The 23,472-nt window shown below is 38.9% G+C and overlaps 1 pseudogene; it reads right to left on the bottom strand.

Moving 5' to 3' along the window:
- Positions 1-259: 259 nt before the first annotated feature.
- Positions 260-23,472, bottom strand: part of LOC105513467 — a 40,258-nt pseudogene continuing 17,045 nt past the window's right edge.

Here is a 23,472-nt window from a genome sequence, read left to right as displayed (position 1 = left end):
AAATTAAAATATTATATAATCACAAGAAAGTCCAGATATTCCTTGCTCTGCCCTTGGGCAACCAAGAAAATTAAAACCTGTTTTATATCCCAATATAGAAGAGAGATTTGACATAAGTAAGTGCTCAGTGCTTGCAACCCAAGTCAATTTGTACTCGTGTTAGATACGTTTAAATTCTAAAGGCTACAACAATCCTGTTAAATCAAGGGGAAAACTCATTTTAAAACAAAGTTATTCAAGATGAAAGAATAGCATGTCTTCAGTTAGAGAACTGCCTGCTATTGGATGATTTCTTGCTAATGTGTTTAGAGATTTTGTACTTCTCAACTTTGGTAGCCAAATCCACCACCACCTCCATGCTTTTTCTGCTTGCCTTCATTGCTCTTGATTTTCAGATCAACAAGGGAGCACCTTGAAACCAAATGACAGAGCAACTTGAGAATACTTTAAGTCATCAACATTAGAGATCTGTTTCAGAGAATGGAAATCATAGGCTTATATGTATGACTTACATGTTTCCTGGGCTGACTTGTGAAAAAAGTAATTCCTTTTAATCAATTTCTCAAGTTGAGACTGAATGTCAGAAATTTTAGACCAGGAAAAGTCAAATTCACTTAGTGGAACCTTGGATTGTTTCAAGTAGCAAAGAAAACCCAATTTTTCTGGGCGCAAAATGAGCAAGGCATGACCTCTCCCATTTAGGCCTCTGGTTGTTCTACCCACACAATGAATATATTCCTTAGGGTCATCCGGAGGATCATACTGAACAATCCAGTCCACGTCAGTAATGTCCAGTCCTCTTGCTGCCACATCTACGCACAATAGTGTTCCCAAATCTGCATTGGAGAACTGGAAGAATGTGGTTGTATGCTTGTTTTGCTTTTGCTTTCCACGAATGGCCAAGACAAGCAAATCAATGTAATTCAGCAACTCATAAAGGTATTTCATGGACATACAAGATGAAAAGAAGACCATAAGCTTCTTCTTTCAGTTTGTAAGGAATGTAAAGAGCAGAAGGAGTCTCTTTTCATAAGGACAAACAACATATCCATGCTCAAGACCATACACTGTTGCATTAGTATTATCATCATCAACACCAACATACAATGGCTCCTTTTTCAGAGAAATCCTTGCCAGGTCTTCAACTTTTCAAGTTTGGGTGGCAGAAAAGAGCATAGTCTGTCTATGTGTTGGGAAAAGTTTAATAATTTGCTTTAATTCCTCTTCAAACCCAATATCCAAGATACGATCAGCTTCATCAATAACTAGGCACTGCAGGTTTTTATACATAAACCCTGGAGTATTCTGCATATGGTCCAGCAGACGGCCTGGTGTGCCCACAATGATGTTGATCCCATTAGTAAGTTTCTGTGCTTCAGCAGATCTGTTACTGCCACCCATTATCAACCCACAGGTATACACGCGGTGAGTCATTAGCTCCTTGAGAACCACCAAGAGTTTGCATGACTAGTTCTACCATAGGGAGAGAATAAGGACTCCACTTCCATTCCTGGGCATGAACTTTAACTTAACCATGAATTCAACTGCAGGGATGAGAAAAGCCAGGGTTTTACCACTGCCTGTTTTTACAGCTGCTAGACAATCCCTGCTTTCCAGAAGTGGTCTGATACTTTTATGCTGAATTTCAGTCATATTTGTAAAGCCCTTTTCTTTTATTGCCTTCACAGTGTTTTCATTGACAAGACTATATAGAGAAGCAAATGAAGTATATTCGAAAAGCTCCTGTCAGTCTCAGGGGTAGGCTGGGCACCTCACTGTCGTCTTCATCATTATCTGTTTTCTCCACATTATTTTCTGTTTCTTTAGGAGTCTCAGCAATTTCTTCTTGAGATTCCCCTTTGTTTTCAGTTTTTGCTTTGCTTTTCTTTGTATCAGGCCCAACATCATTCATCATTTTTCTTTTTTGCTTCTTTTTCTTTTTTGATTCTGAATTGGGAGACCGCATTGCTGCTTCTCCGTTGGTTAATACAGTGAATTTCTGGGGAGATTTTTTAACTTACATATTTTCCACTGCTTCTTGAGACACATCTCCACTTTGAGCTTCTGATAAGCCCACATTCAGGGAATGTTTTGATTTTTTAACCTTTCCATCTCCCATTGTTTCTTCAGACACATCTCCATTTTGAGTTTCTGATAGGGTCAGATTTGAGGCCTCCTGCAACTTTAGGTTCCACTCCTGCAATTTGAGGTTCTGCTTCTAGATCATCTTGCACAGGAGTTTCATCAGCAGGTGTACAAGAAGTGCCTAGACCACTGCGCCACACAGTACAGCTACTGAATTCTTGTGGCTGATGTTACTTCCGGCCGCACATGCGCTGCTCAGTTAACCGGAAATGCCTGTATAGATTTTTCTTTCTTACTATGTGGATTCAAACATGTCATGAGCCCATAGTTTTTTAAACACAACTTATCATCAATGTCTGTCATCACATTTTTAACTTATTCTAGGAATGTTAAATTCTATTTATCCCCATATAATTTTATCATTGATAAAATAACTGATTTCAGAACAAAATCTAAATCGTTAAATAAAATAGATATTAGGTAAAATACAGGCTCTAGTCTCTAGTATATTTTACATATATTATCAAAATTTAAATAAAAACTTGAGTTTGATAAATGATATTATCCTCACAGGGGAAGATAAAATATTTTCCTTCCCTCATTGCTAGGTTCATTGTGGTAGTCCTGATAACAAATGACAGATTAATAAGCGAAAAGTATACACATTTATTTCATAAGCTTTACATGACAGGAGGCTTCATAAGGAAATGAAGACTCAAAGAAATGGATAAACAGTGTATTTTTAAAGCCAATGTATTGTTTTATGGTAGGTTTCATGAAGAAATAGACAATTGTGGAGCAGTATAATTGGGTAAAAAAGTATGATTAAAATGGCAATAAACTGGGGGGAACTTAGCAAGACTTGTTTCTTCAGATTTGTCTCTGTGACTCTGTCTTCAGAGGTAAGAAGAATATTTCTGTCCCCCAGGTATAGGGAGGATATCTCTTCAATAAGTGTCTTGTGACCTGCTTCTGGAGAAATTCAGAAAATCCTTTTTAGGGTTTATCACTTGCTTCAGGAAAGAATGGCTTGGGGAAGGTAAAAATGACTTTTTGGCTTCTGATGTTTTTTCAAATGCCAAGGTGTCATATTTTGGGGTAGGCTCTCCTGAACCCCATCATCTTTAAGAGACAGCACTATCTCTGTTGATTTTTCTCTATGGAAAGTATTAGGAACCCCACTGTTTTATCTCCTTCATTAATTCATTCAATTCTAATTGGAGATCTACATCATACAAGGTACTATGCCAAGGGCTTAAAAAAAAAAAGTGCCAGGAGGAACTCCAAATGTTTTGGTGAATCCATACTGAATCATACTCTGACACATAGTAGGTATTCAATAAATATTAGTTAAATAAGTATAATTTCAAGATTTTCTCTATCTAATCTTACTTTTTACAGATCAATTTAACCTTCCCACGTATTTGCCTTCCCAGATAGCCCAGGAAATATAAAAGGAAAGCAGATGTACTGTCATATAGTGTACAGCTTACCTATATTGACCCATGCACAAGATGAAACACAAAAGATATTGATATTTCTAAATGCAGAAGAATTTTGTATTCTTTGAACATAAGTTTTGGTTTAAATTTTCTGTTGATCTAGTGGCCATGATATTCAGTATTCTTTTTTATTCCTATCAAATTTGTTCACATTAAAAAAAATTAATGTTTACTTTTTGTGGGTACCTGATAGTATATATTTATATGGGACATGAGATGTTTTGATACAGGTGTTCAATGTGTAATAATCACATCATGGAAAATATTCATCCCCTCAAGCATTTATTCTTTTCATTATAAACAATCAAATTATACTCTTTTAGTTATTTTTAAATGTCTAATTAAATTATTATTGACTATAGTCACTCTGTTGTGCTATGAAATACTAGGTCTTATTCATCTTTCTAACTTTTTTTATGCTTTTAGTTATTTTAAAATGCAAAATTGAATTATTATTCACTATGGTCACTCTGTTGTGCTGTGAAATAATAGGTCATATTCATTCTAACTAATTTTTGGTATCAGTTATACTATTTTAGTTATTTAAAACTGTGCAATTAAATTATTATTGACTGTAGTCAATCTGTTGTGCTATGAAATACTAGCTCTTATTTATTCTTTCTATTTTTTTTGTACCCACTAACCATTTCCACTTCTCCCCAACTTTTTCCCACTACCCCTCCCAGCCTTTGGTAACCATTCTTCTACTCTCTAGCTCCATAAGTTTAATTGTTCTGATTTTTAGTTTCCACAAATAAGTGAGAAGATGCAAAGTTTGTCCTTCTGTTCTTGACTTATTTTACTTAACATAATGACCTCCAGTTCCATTCATGTTGTTGCATATGACAAGATCTCATTCTTTTGTATGACTGCATAGTACTCGATTGTGTATATGTCCCACATTTTCTTTATCCATTCATTGGTTGATGAACAGTTTTGTTGTTTCCAAATCCTGGCAATTTTGAACAGTGCTGCAGCAAACATGGGAGTGCAAATATCTCTTAGATATACTGATTTTCATTCTTTTGGGTATATACTTAGCAGTGGCATTCCTAGATTGGATGGTATGTCTCTTTTTGTCTTTTTTGAGGAATCTCCAAACTCCCCTCCATATTGGTTTTGCTCATTTATATTCTCACCAACAGTGTACAAGGTTTCCCTTTTCTCCACACTCTTTCCAGTATTAGTTATTGCCCATGTTTGGATAAAAGGCATTTTAACTGGGGTGAGAAGATAACTCATTGCAGTTTTGATTTGCATTTATCTGATAATGATGTTGAGCATCTTTTCATATGCTCATTTTCCATTTGTATGTCTTCTTGTGAGAAATAGCTATTCAAATCTTTGCCCATTTAAAAATTAGATTATTAGATATTTTTCCTATAAAGTCATTTGAGTTTCTTATATATTCTGATTATTATTCTCTTGCAGATAGATAGTTTGCAAATATTTTATCCTATTCTGTGGGTTATCACTTCACTTAGTTGATTGTATCCTTTGCTGTGCAGAAGTATTTTAACTTAATATGATCTCATTTGTTTATTTTTGCTTTGGTTGCCTGTGGTTTGTGGGGTGTTACTCAAGAAATTTTTGACAAATATCTTGCAGTTTTTCCAATGTTTTCTTGTAGCAGTTTCATAGTTTAGTAAGGTCTTAGATTTAAGTCTTTAGATTAACGTCTTCAACTTAAGTCTTTAATCCATTTTGATTTGATCTTTGTATGCGACAAGAGATAGAGGTCCAATTTCATTCTTCTGCATATGGATATTAAGTTTTCCTAGCACCATTTATTGAAGAGAATGTTGTTTCCCCAATGTATGTTCTTGATACCTTTATAAAAAATGAGTTCAGTGAAAGTGTTTGGACTTATTTGTGGGTTCTCTATTCCGTTCCATTAGTCTATGTGTCTGTTTTTAAGCAATTTCCATGCTGTTTTAATTAGTATAGCTATATAGTATTATTTGAAGTCAAGTAAAGTGATTTCTTCAGTTTTGTTCTTTCTGCTCAAGATAGCTTTGGCTTAGGGATATGGATGCAGCTGGAAACCATCATTCTCAGCAAACTGTCGCAAGAACAGAAAACCAAATACTGCATGTTCTCACTCATAGGTGGGAACTGAACAATGAGATCACTTGGACACAGGAAGGGGAACATCACACACTGGGGCCTATTGTGGGGAGGGGCTAGGGGGCAGGGATAGCATTAGGAGATATACCTAATGTAAATGACGAGTTAATGGGTGCAGCACATCAACATGGCACATGTATACATATGTAACAAACCTGCACGTTGTGCACATGTACCCTAGAACTGAAAGTATAGTCATAATAAAAAATAAAAAAATAAAAAAGAGATAGCTTTGGCTATGCTAGGGCTTTTGTGGTTCCATTTAAGCTTTAGGATAGTTTTTCTATTTCTATGAATAATGTCATTGGTATTTTCACAGGGATTGCATTGAATCTGTAGATTGCTTTGGGCAGTATGGAAATTTTAATAGTATTGATTCTTCCAATCCATGAACATGAAATATCGTTCTGTTTTGTGTGTGTACGTGTGTTCTTCAATATCTTTTTTTTTAATTTTTAAATTTTTTTTTTATTTTTGAGATGGAGTCTCGCTCCGTCACCCCGGCTGGAGTGCAGTAGTGCTATCTCGGTTCACTGCAAGCTCTGCCTCCCGGGTTCATGCCATTCTCCTGCCTCAGCCTCCCGAGTAGCTAGGACTACAGGCGCCCACCACTATGCCCAGCAATTTTTTTTGTATTTTTAGTAGAGATAGGGTTTCACCATGTTAGCCAGGATGGTCTCTGTCTCCTGACCTAGTGATCTGCCCGCCTCGACCTCCCAAAGTGCTGGGATTACAGGCGTGAGCCACTGTGCCCCTTCAATTTCTCAATTTCTTTCATCAGTGTTTTACAGCTTTCATTGAAGAATTCTTTTATTTTGTTAAGTCCTAGACATTTTATTTCATTTATGGATATTGTAAGTGGGATTCCTCTTTTGATTTCTTTTTCAGATTATCCAGTGTTGGCATATAGAGATGCTACTAATTTTTGTATGTTGATTTTGTATTCTGCCACTTTATTGAAATTGTTGATCAGTTCTAATAGTTTTTGTATGTGTAGAGTCTTTTGATTTTTCCAAATATAAGATCCTATGTTCTGCAAAGAAGGATAATTTGTTTTCTTTCTAATTTGGGTGCTCTTTATTTTTTTCTGTCGTCTGCCTGCTCAACCTAGGACTTCTAGTGCTATATTGAATAACAGTTGTGAAAGTTAGTATCCTTATTCTCTTCCACATCTTAGAGGAAGGGCTTTCAGTTTTCTTTTATTCAGTATGATACTAGCTGTATGTTTTTTATATATGAGTTTTTATTATGTTGAGGCATGTTCCTTCTACATGCAGTTTTTTGAGAGTTTTTTATCATGAAAGGATGTTAAATTTTGTCAAATTTTTTTTAGCATCAACTGATATGATCATATGGTTTTTGTCCTTCATTTTGTTGATATGATGTACCACATTTATTGATTCATGTAAATTGAACCAACCTTGCATTTCTGGGCTAACTCCTCTTGGTCACCATAAATTATCTTTTTAATGAATTGTTTAATTCATGTTGCCAGTGTTTTGCTGAGAGTTTTTGCATCAATATTCATGAGAGATATTGGCCTGTAGTTTTCTTTTCTTTATATGGTTGGGTTTTGGTATCAGGGTAATACTGGGCTTGTAGAATGCATTTGGAAGTACCCCCTCCTTCTATATTTTTTGGAAAAGTTTGAGTAGAATTGACACTATTTCTTCTGTAAATGTTTGGTGGAATTCAGCATTGAAGCCATTGAGACCTGGGCTTTTCTTAGCTAGGAGACCTTTTATTTTTTTCTTTATTTCTTTTAAAAAACCAAAAAACAAAAAATGAAATACATGTGCAGAACCTGCAGGTTTGATATATAGGTATACGTGTGCCAGAGTTGTTTGCTGTACGTATTGACCCATCTTCTAAGTTCCCTCCCCTCACTCTCAATATCCCAACAGGCCCCGGTGTGTGTTGTTTCCCTCTCTGTGTCCATGTGTTCTCAATGTTCAACTCCTACTTATGAATGAGAACAGGTGGTGTTTGGTTTTTTGTTCTTGTGTTAGTTTAGTCAGGATGATAGCTTCCAGCTTCACCCATGTCCCTGCAAAGAATGTGATCTCATTCTTTTTTATGGCTGCATAGTATTCCATGGTGTATATGTACCACATTTTCTTTATCCATTCTATCACTGATGGACATTTGGGTTAGTTCCATGTCTTTGCTATTGTAAATAGTGTTGAATATACATACCTGTGCATGTGTCTTTATAGTAGAATGATTTATATTCCTTCTACTATATAAATCATTCCTGTAGTAGAATGATTCATATGATAGAATGATTTATAATGCCAGAAATGGGATTGCTGGGTCCAGTGATATTTCTGGTTCTACATCCTTGAGGAATTGCCATACTGTTTTTCACAATGTTGAACTCACACTCCCACCAACAGTATAAAAGCATTCCTGTTTCTCCACAGCCTCGTCAACATCTATTGTTTCCTCTCCTGACTTTTTAATGATCACCATTCTAACTGGTGTATCTTATTGTGGTTTTGATTTGCATTTCTCTGGTGATCAGTGATATTGAGCTTTTTTTTTTAATGTTTGTTGGTCATGTAAATGTCTTCTTTTGAGAAGTGTCTGTTCTATCATTTGCCCAATTTTTGATGGGGTTGTTTGTTTTTTCTTGTAAATATGTTTAAGTTCCTTGTAAAGTCTGGATATTAGGCCTTTGCAGATGGGTAGATTGCAAAATTTTTCTCCCATTCTGTAGTTTGCCTGTTCACTCTGAGGATAGTTTCTTTTGCTGTGTAGAAGCTCTTTAGTTTAATTAGATCCCATTTGTCAATTTTGGCTTTTGTTACAATTGCTTTTGGTGTTTTTGTCATGAAGTCTTTGCCCATGCCTATATCCTGAAAAATATTGCCTAGGTTTTCTTCTAGAGTTTATATGGTTTTGAGTATTATTACATTTAAGTCTTTAATCCCTCTTGAGTTAATTTTTGTATAAGGTGTAAGGAAGTGGTCCAATTTCATTTTTCTGCCTATGGCTAGCCAGTTTTCCCAGCATCATTTACTGAATAGGCAATCCTTCCCCTATTGCTTGTTTCTGTCAGTTTCATTGAAGATCAGATGGTTATAGATATGTGGTGTTATTTCTGAGCTCTCTGTTCTGTTTCGTTGGTCTATATGTCTGTTTTGTAACAGTACCATGCTGTTTTGGTTGCTGTAACCCTGTAGTATAGTTTGATGTCAGGTACTGTGATGCCTCCAGCTTTGATTGTTCAGGATTGTTCTAGCTATATGGGGTCTTCTTTGATTTCATATGAAATTTAAACTAGTTTTTTTCTAATTCAGTGAAGACTGTCAATGGTAGTTTGATGGGAATAGCATTGAATGTGTAAATTACTTTGGGCACTATGGTCATTTTCATGATATTGATTCCTCCTATCCATGAGGATGGAATGTTTTTCCATTTGTTTGTGTCCTCTCTCGTTTCCTTGAGCAGTGGTTTGTAGTTCTTGAAGAGGTCTTTCACATCCCTTGTTAGCTTTATTCATAGGTATTTTATTTTCTTTGTAGCTATTGTGAATGGGCGTACACTCATGATTTGGCTCTCTGTTTGTCTATTATTGGTGTATAAGAATGATTGTGATTTTTGCACATTGATTTTTGTATCCTGAGACTTTGCTGAAGTTTCTTACCAGCTTAAGTAGATTTTGGACTGAGATGATGGGGCTTTCTAAATACACAATTATGTCATCTGCAAGCAGAGACAACTTGACTTCCTCTCTTCCTCTCTGAATACCCTTTATTTCTTTCTCTCACCTGATTTCCCTGGCCAGAACTTCCAATGTTATATTGAGTAGTAATGGGGAGAGAGGGCATCCTTGTGTTGTACCCATTTTCAAAGGGAATGCTTCTAGCTTTTGCCCATTCAATATGATATTGGCTGTGGGTTTGTCATAAATATCTCTTATTATCTTGAGATATGTTCAATCAATACCTAATTTATTGAGAGTTTTTAACATGAAAGGATGTTGAATTCTATCAAAAACCTTTTCTGCATCTATTGAGATAATCATGCGGTTTTTGTCATTGGTTCTGTTTATGTAGTGGGTTATAGCTACTGATTTGTGTATGTTGAACCAGTCTTACATCCCAGGGATGAAGCCCACTTGATCATGGTGGATGTTTTTTGATATGCTGCTGGATTTGGTTTGGCAGTATTTTACTGAGGATTTTTGCACTGATGTTCATCAGGGATATTGGCCTTAAATTTTCTTTTTTTGTTGTGTCTCTTCCTGGTATTGGTATCAGGATGATGCTGGCTTCAAAAAATGAGTTAGGGAGGAGTCTCCCCTTTTCTATTGTTAGGAATAGTTTCAGAAGGAATGTTACCATATTTCTGGTAGAATTCAGCTGTGAATCCATCTGGTCCTGGGCTTTTTTTGTTTGATAGGCTATTAATTACTGCCTCAATTTCAGAACTTGTTATTGGTCTATTCAGGGATTCAACTTCTTCCTGGTTTAGTCTTGGTAGGATTTATGCATCCAGGAATTTATCCATTTCTTCTGGATTTTCTAGTTTATTTGCATAGAGGTTAAAATACTAGTTTGTAGTATTCTCTGATGGTAGTTTGTATTTCTTTGGGGTCAGTGGTGATATCTCCTTTATCATTTTTTATTGTGTTTATTTGATTATTCTCTCTCTTCTTTTTTATTAGTGTAGCTAGCAGTCTATCTGTTTTATTAACTTTTTAAAAAAACAGCTGCTGGATTCATTAATTTTTTGGAGGATTTTTCATGTCACTATCTCCTTCGGTTCTTTTCTAGTCTTATTTATTGTCTTCTGCTAGCTTTTGGATTAGTTTGTTCTTGTCTCTCTAGATCTTTTAATTGTGATATTAAGGTGTTGATTTGAGATCTTTCTAGCTTTCTGATATGGCATTTAGTGCTATAAATTTCCCTCGTAACACTGCTTTAGCTGTGTCCCAGAGATTGTGGTATGTTGTTTCTGTGTTCTCATTGGTTTCAAAGAATTTCTTGATTTCTGCCTTAATTTCATTATTTTCCCCAGAGTCATTCAGGAGTAGGTTGTTAAATTTCCATGAAATTGTGTGGTTTTGATTGAGTTTCTTAATCCTGAGTTCTAATTTGCTTGCACTGTGTTCTGAGAAGCTGTTTGTTATGATTTCCATTCTTTTGCAATTGCTGAGCAGTGTTTTACTTCCAATGATGTGGTTGATTTTAGAATAAGTGCCATATAGCACTGAGAAGAATGGTATATTCTGGAATAGTATATTCTGTTGATTTAGGGTAGAGAGTTCTGTAGATGTGTAATGGGTCCACTTGATCAGAGCTGAGTTCAAGTCCTGAATATCCTTGTTAATCTTCTGTCTCATTGATCTGTCTAATACTGACAATGGGGTGTTAAAATCTCCCATTATTATTGTGTGGGAGTCTAAGTTTCTTTGTAGGTCTCTAAGAACTTATTTTATGAATCTGGGTGCTCCTGTATTGGGTGAATATATATTCAGAACAGTTATCTCTTCTTGTTGACTTAATCCCGTTACCATTGTGTAGTGCCCTTTTTTGTCTTTTTTGATCTTTGTTGGTTTAAAGTCTGTTTTGTCAGAGACTATGATTGCAACCCCTGCCTTTTTTTGCTTTCCATTTGCTTGGTAAATTTTTCTCCATACCTTTATTTTGAGCCTCTGTGTGTCTTTGCACATAAATCGGGTTTCCTGAGTACAGCCCACCAATGGGTCTTGACTCTATCCAATTTGCCAGTCTGTCTTTTAATTGGAGCATTCAGCCCATTTACATTTAAGGTTAATATTGTTATGTCTGAGTTTGATCTGGTCATCGTGATACTATTTGGTTATTTTGCACACTAGTTGATGCAGTTTCTTTGTAGTGTCATTGGTCTTTATATTTTGGTGTGTTTTTCCAGTGGCTGGTACTGGTTTTTCCTTTCCACACTTAGTGCTTCTTTCATGAGCTCTTGAAGGGTAGGTGGTAAGGAAATCCCTCAGGATTTGCTTGTCTTGAAAGGATTTTATTTCTCCTTCACTTATGAAACTTAGTTCGGCTGGATATTTGGCTGGAAATTCTGGGTTGAAGATTCTTTTCTTTAAGAATGTTGACTATTGGCCCTTAATCTGTTCTGGCTTGTAGAGTTTCTGCTGAGAGGTCCACTGTTAGTCTGATGGGCTTCCCTTTGTATGTGACCTAGCCTTTCTCTCTGGCTGACCTTAACAGTTTTTCCTTCATTTTGACCTTGGAAAATCTAATGATTATGTGCTTTGGGGTTGATCTTCTCATGGAGTATCTTAATAGTGTTTTCTGTATTTCCTGAATTTGCATGTTGGCCTGTCTTACTAGGTTGGGGAAGTTCTCCTGGATAATATCCTGAAGTGTGTTTTCCAGCTTATTTCCATTCTCTCTGTCTCCTTCAGGTACTCCAATCAATCATAGGTTTGGTCTTTTTATGAAGTCTTATATTTCTTGGAGGCTTTATTTATTCCTTTTTATTCTTTTTTCTCTATTCTTGTCTTCATGTCTTATTTCAGTAAGATGGTCTTCAAACTCTGATATCCTTTCTTCCACTTGGTCAAATTGGGTTTTGATACTTGTGAATGCTTCATGAAGTTCTCATGCTGTGTATTTTAGCTCCATCAGGTCATTTATCTTCCTCTCTAAACTGTTTATCCTATTCAGCAATTCCTGTAACCTTTTATCAAGGTTCTTAACTTCTTTGCATTGGGTTAGAACATGCTCCTTCAGCTCATCATAGTTTTTTTTATTATCCATCTTCTGAAGACTACCTCTGTGAATTCGTCCATCTGATCCTCTGCCCTGTTCTGTGTACTTTATGGAGAGACATTGTGATCATTTGGAGGAGAAGAGGCACTCTGGCTTTTTGGGTTTTCAGCATTTTTTCATTGATTCTTTCTCATCTTCGTGGGTTTGTCTAGTTTCGGTCTTTGAGGCTGCTGATGCCTGGATACGGTTTTTGTGGGGGCCATTTTTGTTGCTGTTGATGCTGTTGTCGTTGCTTTTTGTTTGTTTTTCTTTCAACAGTCAGGTCCCTCTTCTGTAGGGTTGCTGCAGTTTGCTGAGGGTTCACTTCAAACTCTATTCATCTGATTTGCTCCTGTGCCTAGAGATGTCACTCAAGGTGGTTGGAGAGCAGCAAAGATGAGTGCTTGCTCCTTCTTCTGGGACTTCTGACCTTTAGGACAACCAACCTGATGCCAGTAGGATTGCTTCCGTATAGGGTATCTGACAACCCCTGTTGGAGGTTCTTACCCATTTGGGTGGCATGGGGAGCAGGACCCATCTAATGAAGCACTTTGTCCCTTGGTGGAGAGGGTGTGTTTTGCTGGGGGGAATCCCACTCATCTGGGCTGCCTGGATTCCTCAGAACTACCAGGAAGAAAGGGTAAGTCTGCTGGTCCACAGAGACTACAACCACCACCCCTCCCTCTAGGGGCTCAAGCCAAGGGAGATTTAAATTCTGTCCCTGAGCCTCTGGCTGGAGTTACTGGAGATCCTACAGGGAATCTCTGTCCACTGAGGAAGGATGGGTCAGAATTATACCTGAAGAGGCACTCTGGTTACAGACTGCCACAGCTGGTGCGTTGGCTGCGGGGACAAGTCTTGGGACCAAGTTGTCCAGCCTCCCTGACTCCAGCAGGGGAAAAGTGCAGCCTGGAGCTATAGATATGGGTGCCACCTTTCCCTGGCTCAAGGAGCTTAGTGTGTTAGGCAATAGCATGTTAGTGTGTTACTCCCAGTGCTAGCTGCTGCCCCTCCCCCAGGGAGCACAAATGGCTTAGATAGCAGGCAGCCACAGCCAGTGGCTTGGTTGTGGTCATCCCTCCCCCTGGGAGTTCAGTAGGCTTAAGCAGATTTCAGCCGACAAGCTATAAGAATCTGCGTGTTCCAGGGTTGGGATGCTAGGTCCTGGTGACGTGGTTATGTGAGTGGGATCTTCCAATTCCTGGGTTGCACAGTTCTGTGGAAAAAGCACAGTTTCCCCAGCTAGGTAGTGTGCTCACTCACCACCTCCCTTGGCTGGGGGTGGGGGGGTCATCTTCCCCATGTGGTTCTCAGGTGGGCTGCTACACCATACTGCTCTTCCTTCTCTCCATGGGTCATGCCAGCCTTCTATTCAATTTTGATGAGAAAACCTGGATACCTTTGTTGCAAGTGAAGGAGTCACATACTTATTATGGTTTTTTTCAAGGAGAGCCTCCAAACGGGACTACTTTTTATTGGCCACCTTGGCCCTACCCCAGGGAGACATTTTATTACAGTGTTGATCTTGCTACTTGTTATTGGTCTTGAGTTACTTTTTGCATAAGGTGTAAGAAAAGGGTCCTGTTTCAATTTTCTGCATATGGCCATTCTCCCAGCTTCATTTGTTAAATATGGAATCTTTTCCCCACTGCTGTTTCTGTCAGGTTTGTTGAAGGTCAGATGGTTGTAGAGGGGGGGTCTGATTTCTAAGTTCTCTACTCTTTTCCATTGGTCTATGTGTCTGTTTTTATACCACTATCATGCTGTTTTAGTTACCACAGCCTTGCAGTATAGTTTGAAGTTAGATAGCGTGATGTCTCTAGCTTTGTCCCTTTTCCTTAGGATTGTCTTGGCTATATGGGCTCTCTTTTGGTTCCATATGAACTTAAAAGCAGCTTTTTCTAATTTTGTGAAGAATGTCAATGGTATTTAATGAGAAAAGCATTGAATCTATAAATCACTCTGGGCAGTATGGCCATTTTCACGATATTGATTCTTCTTATTCATGAGCATGGAATTTTTTTTTATTTGTTTTTTGTCCTCTCTGATTTCCTTGAGCAGTGGTTTCATCCCAGAGGGCACTGACCTGATACCAGCAGGAACAGTACTGTATAATGTTTTTGGTGACCCCTGTTGGGGAGTCTCACCCAGCCAGGAGGCACAGGATCAGGAACCTGCTTAACAAAGCACTCTGGCTGCCTCTTTGTGGAAAGGGTGTGAGGCACTGGGGGGAATCCCATTCATCTGGACTGCCCAGATTCCTCAGAGTCAGCAAGGGAAAAGATCAAGTTCGCTGATCCATGGAGACTGTGGCCACCCTTGCCCCCAGGGGCTCCATCCCAGGGACATCAGCATTCTCTTTGTAAACCCCTAGCTGGGGTTGCTGAAATTCCCACAGGGAGGCTCTACCTGGTGAGGAGCAATGAGTATGGGTCTGGCTTAAAGAGACAGTCTCTCCACAATCTACCACAGCTGTTGTGCTGCATTGTGGGAATTCCTCCTTGGTCCAAACCACCTAGTCTCCCCAGTACCAGCAGGTGAGAATGGCAGACAGACTGGAGCTTCAGTGATGGTAGCCACCCCTCCTTCTGGGAGCTCAGTCCTCTTAGGCAGCAGGCAGCAGCAGTGATGGTGGCTGCCCTTCCCTCCAGGAACTCGGTAGTCTTAGGCAGTCTCCAGCTAAGCAGCCACTGAGAATCTTCATAACTCTGTGGGCTTACGAGGGGATCTCCTGATTCATGGGTTGCATGGATCCATGGAAAAAGTGTGGTTTCCCAGGTGGGGTAGCACAATCACTCACTACTTCCCTTGGCTGGGAGTGGGAGCTCTCCTTGCACTGTGTAGCTCCTGGGTATGCTGTTGCTTCACCCTGCTTTTCCTCACTCTCCAAGGGTCATGCCAACTGCGTAGTCAGTCCCAGCTAGAGAACCTGGATACCTTAGTTGCTGCAGGATTCATTTACTGTTTTCATTCTTCTTGGTAGGCACCTCTGACCATAGCTGTTTCTAGTCAGCCATCTTGGCCCCTCTTTTTCCTGGATGGTTTTGATGCTTGTAGATGTTCATCAGTGTTGGGACATCATTAAAGAGTTAGGCATTTATTGTAGTTTTGCAGTCTGGGCTTGCATTTTTAGGAAGGCTTTCCAGGTATTTGAAGGAGCTTAGGCTATCCAATAATGCTGTGGTTCTTATAGACTTGTAGAAATACTGCCTTAGTCTTGAATAAGATCTGGATGAGTTCTCTGGATTACCAGGTATATTTGCTTGTTCTTTTCCTTTACTTTCTCCCCAAAAGACAGAGTCTCTCTCTCCTCTTTCTCTCTCTCTCTCTGTTCTGAGCTGCCTGGAACTAGGTGTGGATGGACTCAAGCATTCCTGTGGCTACAACCACCAGGACTGTGCTGATTTAGACCTGAAGCCAGGACAGAACTGGATGTCTTCCATGGCCTGCTATAACCACTACATGGCTACCACCTATGTTCACTCAAGGCCCTAGGGTTCTATGACCAGCATGTGGTGAAGCCAGCCAGATATTAATCCCTTCCTTTAGAGTGGCAAGTTCCCCCATGGCCCCTGTGGGTCCAGAGATGCTATCTGGGAGCTAGGGATTGGAGTAAACAATGTTAGCAATTTATCTGATGTTCTATTCTACTGTGGCTAAGCTGGCATTCAAACTACAAGATAAATTCCTTCTTGCTCTTCCCTCTACTCACTGGCAGAGAAAGCTCTCTCTGCGTCCACCATCACTACCAGCTCACACAGGGCTTCTGCCTGGCCACCACTGATGTTCACTTAAAGCCCAAGGGCTCTTCCGTCAGCTTGTGGTGAACACTGCAAGGCCCAGGTCTCACTCTTTAGGGCAGTTTCCCCCACCTTTGGTCCAGCGCAGGTCCAAAATTGATTTCCAAGTGCCTCGGCTGGGACTTGGGGACGTCAAGTGTCTGCTTGTTGCTTTACCCCAGTGTGGCCGAGCTGGTACCTATGGTGGAAGACAAAGTCCTCTTCCCTTCTCCCTCTACTTTTCTCAAAAAGGGAAATTTCACCATAGCCACCATGGGAATATGCTGGGACCACCTGAAGCCAGCATGTCTCAGAGCCCAAGACCCATGCTGTATTATCTGAGTATCATTGTTGGTTATCTGGGGCCAAAGAATCTTTTTTTTTTTTCTTTCTTTCTTTCTTTTTTTTTTTTTGATGGAGTCTTGCTCTGTCGCCCAGGCTGGAGTACAGTGGCATGATCTTGGCTCACTGCAACCTCCACCTCCTGGGTTCAAGTGATTTTTCTGCCTCAGGCTCTGGGATTACAGGCACGTGCCACCAAGCCCAGCTAATATTTTCTTTCATTTTTTTTTTTTTTTTTTTTTTATTTTTAATAGAAACGGGGTTTCACCATGTTGATCAGGCTGGTCTCAAACTCCTAACCTCGTGATCTGTCCACCTTGGCCTCCCAAAAGCTGGGATTACATCATGAGCCACCAGGCCAAGCCCAAGAACTCTTTAATTCACATGTGATGAATCCTGCCAGGACTGGGTCCTTCCATTCAAGGCAGTACATTCTCTTTTGGCCCAGGGTGTGTCAAGAAATGAGATAGGGCATGGAATGGGGACCTTATGACTCTGTCCCATGCCCTATCCTACTGTGGCTGTGCTCATATCCAAGATGTCAGGCGAAGTCTGTTATACTCTTCACTCCTCTCCTCAAGCAGGAGGAAGGGGTCACTTTTGTTGTTGTCAGCTGCATGGCCTGAAGTTGGAGAAGGCATGGTGCAAGCATTCCCTTAGCCAACTTGGCTGGTGTCTCCCTAGGTCACATGCTGTCCTAATCCACTGTCTCTAAGCCCAGGCCAGCCCTAGGAGTTACCTGATTTCCTTCAATTATTTTGCTGTTATTTTTTATAAAGAATATTATATTGCATTTAATTATCATTGTAAGGGGGGAAATGTGTCAAATTCTATCCTAGAACATTTTATGGAGTTGGCTTTCCTTTTGCAAGGCTCTAAGAACACCTTATTTTCCCACTAATTCTTATAAAACTGCCCCCATTAACACTCAGATAATATGTAAACAAGTGGCAAAGAGCTAAAAACACCAGAGTAAATAAAATCCATCTCAAGCCAAAAAACAACAACAAAAAAGAAATTGCAGTCCTTATGTCCTAGACTGCTTCTTAAGTTTTCCTAGAACCCTAGATCACATTGACCAGTGGTGGAGAGGCTTGCTGAGAAACTCAAGTTCTGACTACTTGCATGGGCAATTTTCCTCTAGTGAGGTCTCATCAAAATGCTCTCTTCATGCATGGGTATTGGCTGAGCCCACCACAGCTTTGGTCTCTGCTGTGACAGGGCAGCACTGAGTTCAATGTAGACTCATAATTGCTGCACTTTTCCTCTCCCAAGAACATAGAATTCTCCATGCTGCATGGCTGCTGCTAGTGGATAGGGGAGGGGTGGTGGAAGCACTTCCTTAGTTGCACCAGCTGGCATCTCGGTAGATTGTGTGTCCCTGCAATCCACTGGCTCTGAACCGATCTCAACACTAGGACCTGCCTAGGAGTTGCAGTCCTTATGGCCTAGACTGCCCCTCAAGTTCACTTAGGGTTCCAGAGCACTTTAGCCATGTGGATGGCAAAGCTTGCTGAACTTCAGGCTCTGACCATTGGGATGGGTGATTTCCCTCTAGCTAAGGCTTGTCCAAATGCTTCCTTGGTGGGCAAATGTCAGCGGGGTACAACCCAGTTCTGTTTTCTGCTGTGAAATCATGGACTGATTTCAATGTAAAGTTCCCCAGATGCTATGTTCTCCCTCTCCCATGTACACAGATTCTCTGTGCTGCGTGGCCACTGTGGGGGAAGGGTATGAATGAGAAGAGGTGGCATCAGCTGTTTAAGACTGCCTATCCGCTGGATGCGGTGACTAACGCTTGTAATCTCAGCACTTTGGGAGGCTTAGGTGGTCAGATCTTTTGAGGTCAGGAGTTTGAGACCAGCCTGACCAACATGGTGAAACCCTGTCTACTAAAAATACAAAAAAAAAAAAAAAAAATTAGGCAGGCATGGTGGCGCATGCCTGTAATCCCAGCTTCTCTGGAGGCTGAGGCACGATAATCACTTGAACTCAGGAGGTGGAGGTTGCAATGAGTTGAGATTGTGCCATTACATTCCAGCCTGAGCAATAAGAGCGAAACTCCGACTCAAAAAAAAAAACCAAAAAAAAAAAAAACAAAAAAAAAACCTGTCTTTCCTACTGCCTTTCAGTGCCTTGTTCATCTATAGGAAGTTAAAACCAGGCACTGTGAGTGCTCACGTGATTTTTGGTTCTTGTGATGGTGCTTTTTGTCTGTAGTTAGTTGTTAAAATTGGGTGTTCTTATGGGGCTTGGTTGGTAGGGGGAACAAACGGTGTAGGCTTCTATCCAGCCATCTTGCTCCACCTTCCTCTTGATCACATTTTAAAAGTTTCTGCTAAAATGTTAACTTCTTCTCAGAGATTTCTCTTAACACCCAGTCTACCAAACCCCTCTTAGCTTCATTGATGCATTCTAACACTTCATTATGATTTTTCTTCATAAACATTTGTAAGAAACTGAACTTATATGGATATTATAAATTTGTTTGTTCTTAGTCTATTTGAAATCTCTAGTATCTAGAACAGTAGCTGGTGCATAAGAGGTGCTCAATAAATTGTTTTTATTTATTTATTTATTTTATTTTTTATTTTTTTTTTGAGACGGAGTCTCGCTCTGTCACCCAGGCTGGAGTGCAGTGGCCAGATCTCAGCTCACTGCAAGCTCTGCCTCCCGGGTTTACGCCATTCTCCTGCCTCAGCCTCCCGAGTAGCTCGGACTACAGGCTTCCGCCACCTCGCCCAGCTAGTTTTTTTTTGTATTTTTCAGTAGAGACGGGGTTTCACCGGTTAGCCAGGGTGGTTTTGATCTCCTGACCTCGTGATCCGCCCGTCTTGGCCTCCCAAAGTGCTGGGATTACAGGCTTGAGCCACCGCGCCCAGCCAATAAATTGTTAATAAATTAATATTGTATAATTTAAAAAGTATTCCACAAGAATGTTAATTAGAATCAGCTTTAAAAATATCCTTTTGGTTTGGAGATCTGATCCAACATGCTTTTCTTAGGGTAGAAATTAATTGAATAAAGTTTTGTTTGTTTGTTTTTGGGACAGGTTCTTGCTGTCACCCAGGCTGGAGTGCAGTGGCATGATTATAGCTCACTGCAGCCCTGAACTCCTGGGCTCAAGCAATCCTCCCACCTCAGCTCCTAAGTAGCTAGGACTACAAGTGTGTGTCACCACACCCAGCTATTTTTAACTTTTTTGTGGGGACAGAGTCTTGCTGTGTTACCCAGACTGATCTGGAACTCCTGGCCTTAAGTGATCCTGCTGCCTCAACCTCCAAAAGTATTGCTATTACAGTTATGAGCCACAGCACCTGACCAGGTAAAATTTTTAGACATGTTTCTAAAACTTTTGTTTCATACATTTCAATTAGGATTGCATATTGTTCTTTAAACTGCTTGAACTCAAGAAGGTGCAAACACAACACATGGTAGTTTTTTTCCCCCAGTCTTTTTCTTTCATCATAATCTGTTGGGTTTCCTTTCTTATCTTAGGCAGATCTCATAGTTTTCTTATAATTTTCAATAATTAAGATATGCCAGTGTAGTCAGTTTAAACCTGCATTCCTCCGTTTTTCTCCCTATTTGAGCAGGTCAGGACTGGCTTCCACAAACCTACAGGGATTTTCAAGCTTTTCTTTCATTTCACACCTCAGAGTAGGGGCAAAACTATTTTTAAATTTCCCTCTTCCTCTCTTTTCTATTTGTACCTTTCTGGAATTGGATTTAATTAAAAAAATGGCAAAGTCAACTTCTGTACAGACTCTCCTTCCTTGATTGTTGCTACCCCTCTGGATTACACTGGTTAGTCAATGGAACCCTTGGGGAGCAGGCAATACAAGTGTTGGCTTTCTCTTGGAGCACTATTGTTAGCTCTTCAGGGAAGTCTGTGTTTTTGTTTTATTTTTTCCTTATATTTGCAGAAGAATTATTTAAAAACTTAGTCACAGTAAAAATGTTTACAGCATACATGACCAGTGGTTGTTGAGTATTCCCATACTCTGCTTGATGGGCAAAAAGGAGTTTAACATTTCTGATGTCATATTGGCAATTAGCTTCAAAAGACTTATGAATATGTAGAGCCTTTGAGAAATTCTACTTCTGTAAGTTTGTAGGCAATCAGCTTTAAAAGACACATGAATGTGTACAGCATTTGACTGAGAAATTCTACCTCTGTAAAATTATTCCCCTTCCAAATAAGTCAGAAACATATGAAAATATGCATGCATATAGATATTATTACTGTGTTTTTAATAGGAAACATTTGTAAATGAGATATAATGAGGTATGAGGTATTGCTATTAAAAACATAGTAATAATATCTATATACATACATAAATTGTAGAGAATTACACAATGAAATATTATAAAGCTTTTAAAATGGTAACTGACACTTACTGAACATTTACTATGTGCTAGGCATTCTTATAACTTCTTTATATATATTGACTCATTTAATCTTTGCTACAACCCTATAAGATAGATACTATTATAATAATCATTCTACATGTGAGGAAATTGAGGGTCAAGGTGTTTAATGATCTTGCACAAGATCACACAATTGGTCAATAAGACTGGGGTTCAAACTTAAGTAGTCTGATTCCAGACCTTATGTTCAAATACTATGAAGTACAACTTCTCCAATATAAGTAATAAGGCAATTGTATATTTATTTGTTAACATACACATATTTCAGATATAAAGTTGACTAATGAAAAGAAACAGTACAATATGTATTGAATGAAACAAGTTTTGAAAGATGTATAGATATAAATATATAGATATACCTGTTATACATATTTACAAAAAATTCTTGAACGTATTGGAGTTATATAGCTCAAAATATTAATCCATTGTTATTTTTTAGGTAATACATAATAGATTTTGGGTGATTATTTTTCTTTACACACATGCAATATTTGGACACATCTTTATAAACACGTAATTCTTGAGAAATAACACAACAGAAACCATTGAAATCCCCGCTCATCTCTATGTAAACTATGGAAAGTGTTTTCTGTCTTTTCCCAGCCTAGTATGTTGCTCGTGGCTGTGTACCTCCTGATATGGTAGGCACTGTGCCTCTATAGGAATTCAGCAGTGAGCTGGAGGAAGAGATTCAGGCTAATAGGGAGCTGATAATTGCTGTACGTGCACCTGGGAGCCTGCCATGGGATACATTATGTTCCAAACTCAGTTGCCCCAAATAATTTTCATCTAACTTATTTCTCAAAAAATAAACTTAAAATAAGCCATATATTCCCCATTTCACTTTTTTCTTTTTTTTTTGCTGGTCATAAATTTTCTCTTAGTGTGCCTATTTGTAAGCTCTTTTAGGTTCAAAGATAAGAAATAATAGTATTACCCAGTACTCTGTTATAAAATGTATTTTAAAATGCACATTTCCCCAATAATAAATACATACAAACTTGTTTAAGTTAGATGTTCATATAGTCTTGAAATCTTTTTTGGGGAAAGAAAATATTGGGAAACCATAATCTTGTAATAGTATTTGAATAATTTGATAAATGGATTTCAACATGAAGATTCAAAGGTCCATATTCAAGAGTTCTCTAGATTTCATAGCAATTTGAATGAATCTATTGTCCCAAGTCATCTTACAAGGGCAAACTTTCCATTAAGCATACTGAGACTCCTCTTCAAAATCATCCCGGTAACTAGTTTGCTTCCAAAATAATGACCAATTTAAGAATAGATTGTAAAAAGACAGCATGACTATTAGTAAAGGATTTTTCACTGGTGATTTTTCATTGCTAATGATGTCAGATTGGGCCATTACTGATTTTGGGGTTCTGACCTCCCTGCAGTTGTCTTTTCAATTGCCTACTTCTCACATAATCAAGAGGAATTACATAAACTTCTCCAACCACAGCTATGCTTGAAAGAGTCAAGACTCTCTAATTTCAAGGTATGGAGAAACTGCATTTTTTAGTTGAAGAAACTGCAATTGTAAAGTTATTTTGAATTTATTTGGCACCTTGGTAGGTCTTATTGCAGTTTACCCTTTTATTTTCCTATTTTAAAAATAATAGAAACACAGACCACACAACTTATGGAGAGTTCATGCCACAGAAGTGAAAGGAAATATCTGCATTCAGTTCTCCAAAGACCTCTTGTTCAGGAAAGAAGGAAATCTTCTAGCCTGGAGTGCGAATAATTGATGTTCACAGGGGGGTTACAAAACAAGAGAAGGGAAAATGTATTCAATAGGAATTGAGCCGAGGATCTTTTTCATCCAACAGTGAGCAACCCAGTTTTTTCTAGAGAGGTTTCTTTTGGCATGCTTCCAGAAAGTACTTTGAGCTTTCTCTCAGACAATCTAACATATTGCCATTTCTGTGCCTAGTTTACAGCTTTTCCATACAGAAACCTGAACAGAACTGCCAATGAACAACTGCTGGCCTTTATCAACCTTGTGGGTCTCTCCAGGATATGAGCAAACAACACTGAGGAAAGACATTTCACACCTTTCAGTTCCTAAGCCACTATCTTTATACAAAGCCAGCATATTGTGTACTCCTCAAGCTTTTGCATGAACAGTGCAAGAACTCTGGCTCCACGGTATCGGCATTTTCCCAAATCTTCGTCTAGGGAAACAGTTATCCATTATCATAGTAACAAGAGTAAATTTATTTTTGCTGCTGAAAAGGAAGAAAAAATCATTCAACTTAAAGGATTAACAGATATTAAAATAATATTTGTGTAAGGTTAAGCCCACAGACTGGCAAACAGTGAGCTCTCTTGTACGTTAATAATCTGGAGATAATACCTGCTATACTTCAAAGACTTTAAGGGAAGCCTCTCAGTTGCATGTGAATTAATATGAATGATCAAGATTTAATTCAATTTTTAGCTGAATGA

Source organism: Colobus angolensis, unplaced genomic scaffold, assembly GCF_000951035.1.
Source record: "Colobus angolensis palliatus isolate OR3802 unplaced genomic scaffold, Cang.pa_1.0 Scaffold23, whole genome shotgun sequence".
NCBI lineage: Eukaryota > Metazoa > Chordata > Mammalia > Primates > Cercopithecidae > Colobus > Colobus angolensis.
This window is presented reverse-complemented; position numbering and strand designations above follow the sequence as displayed.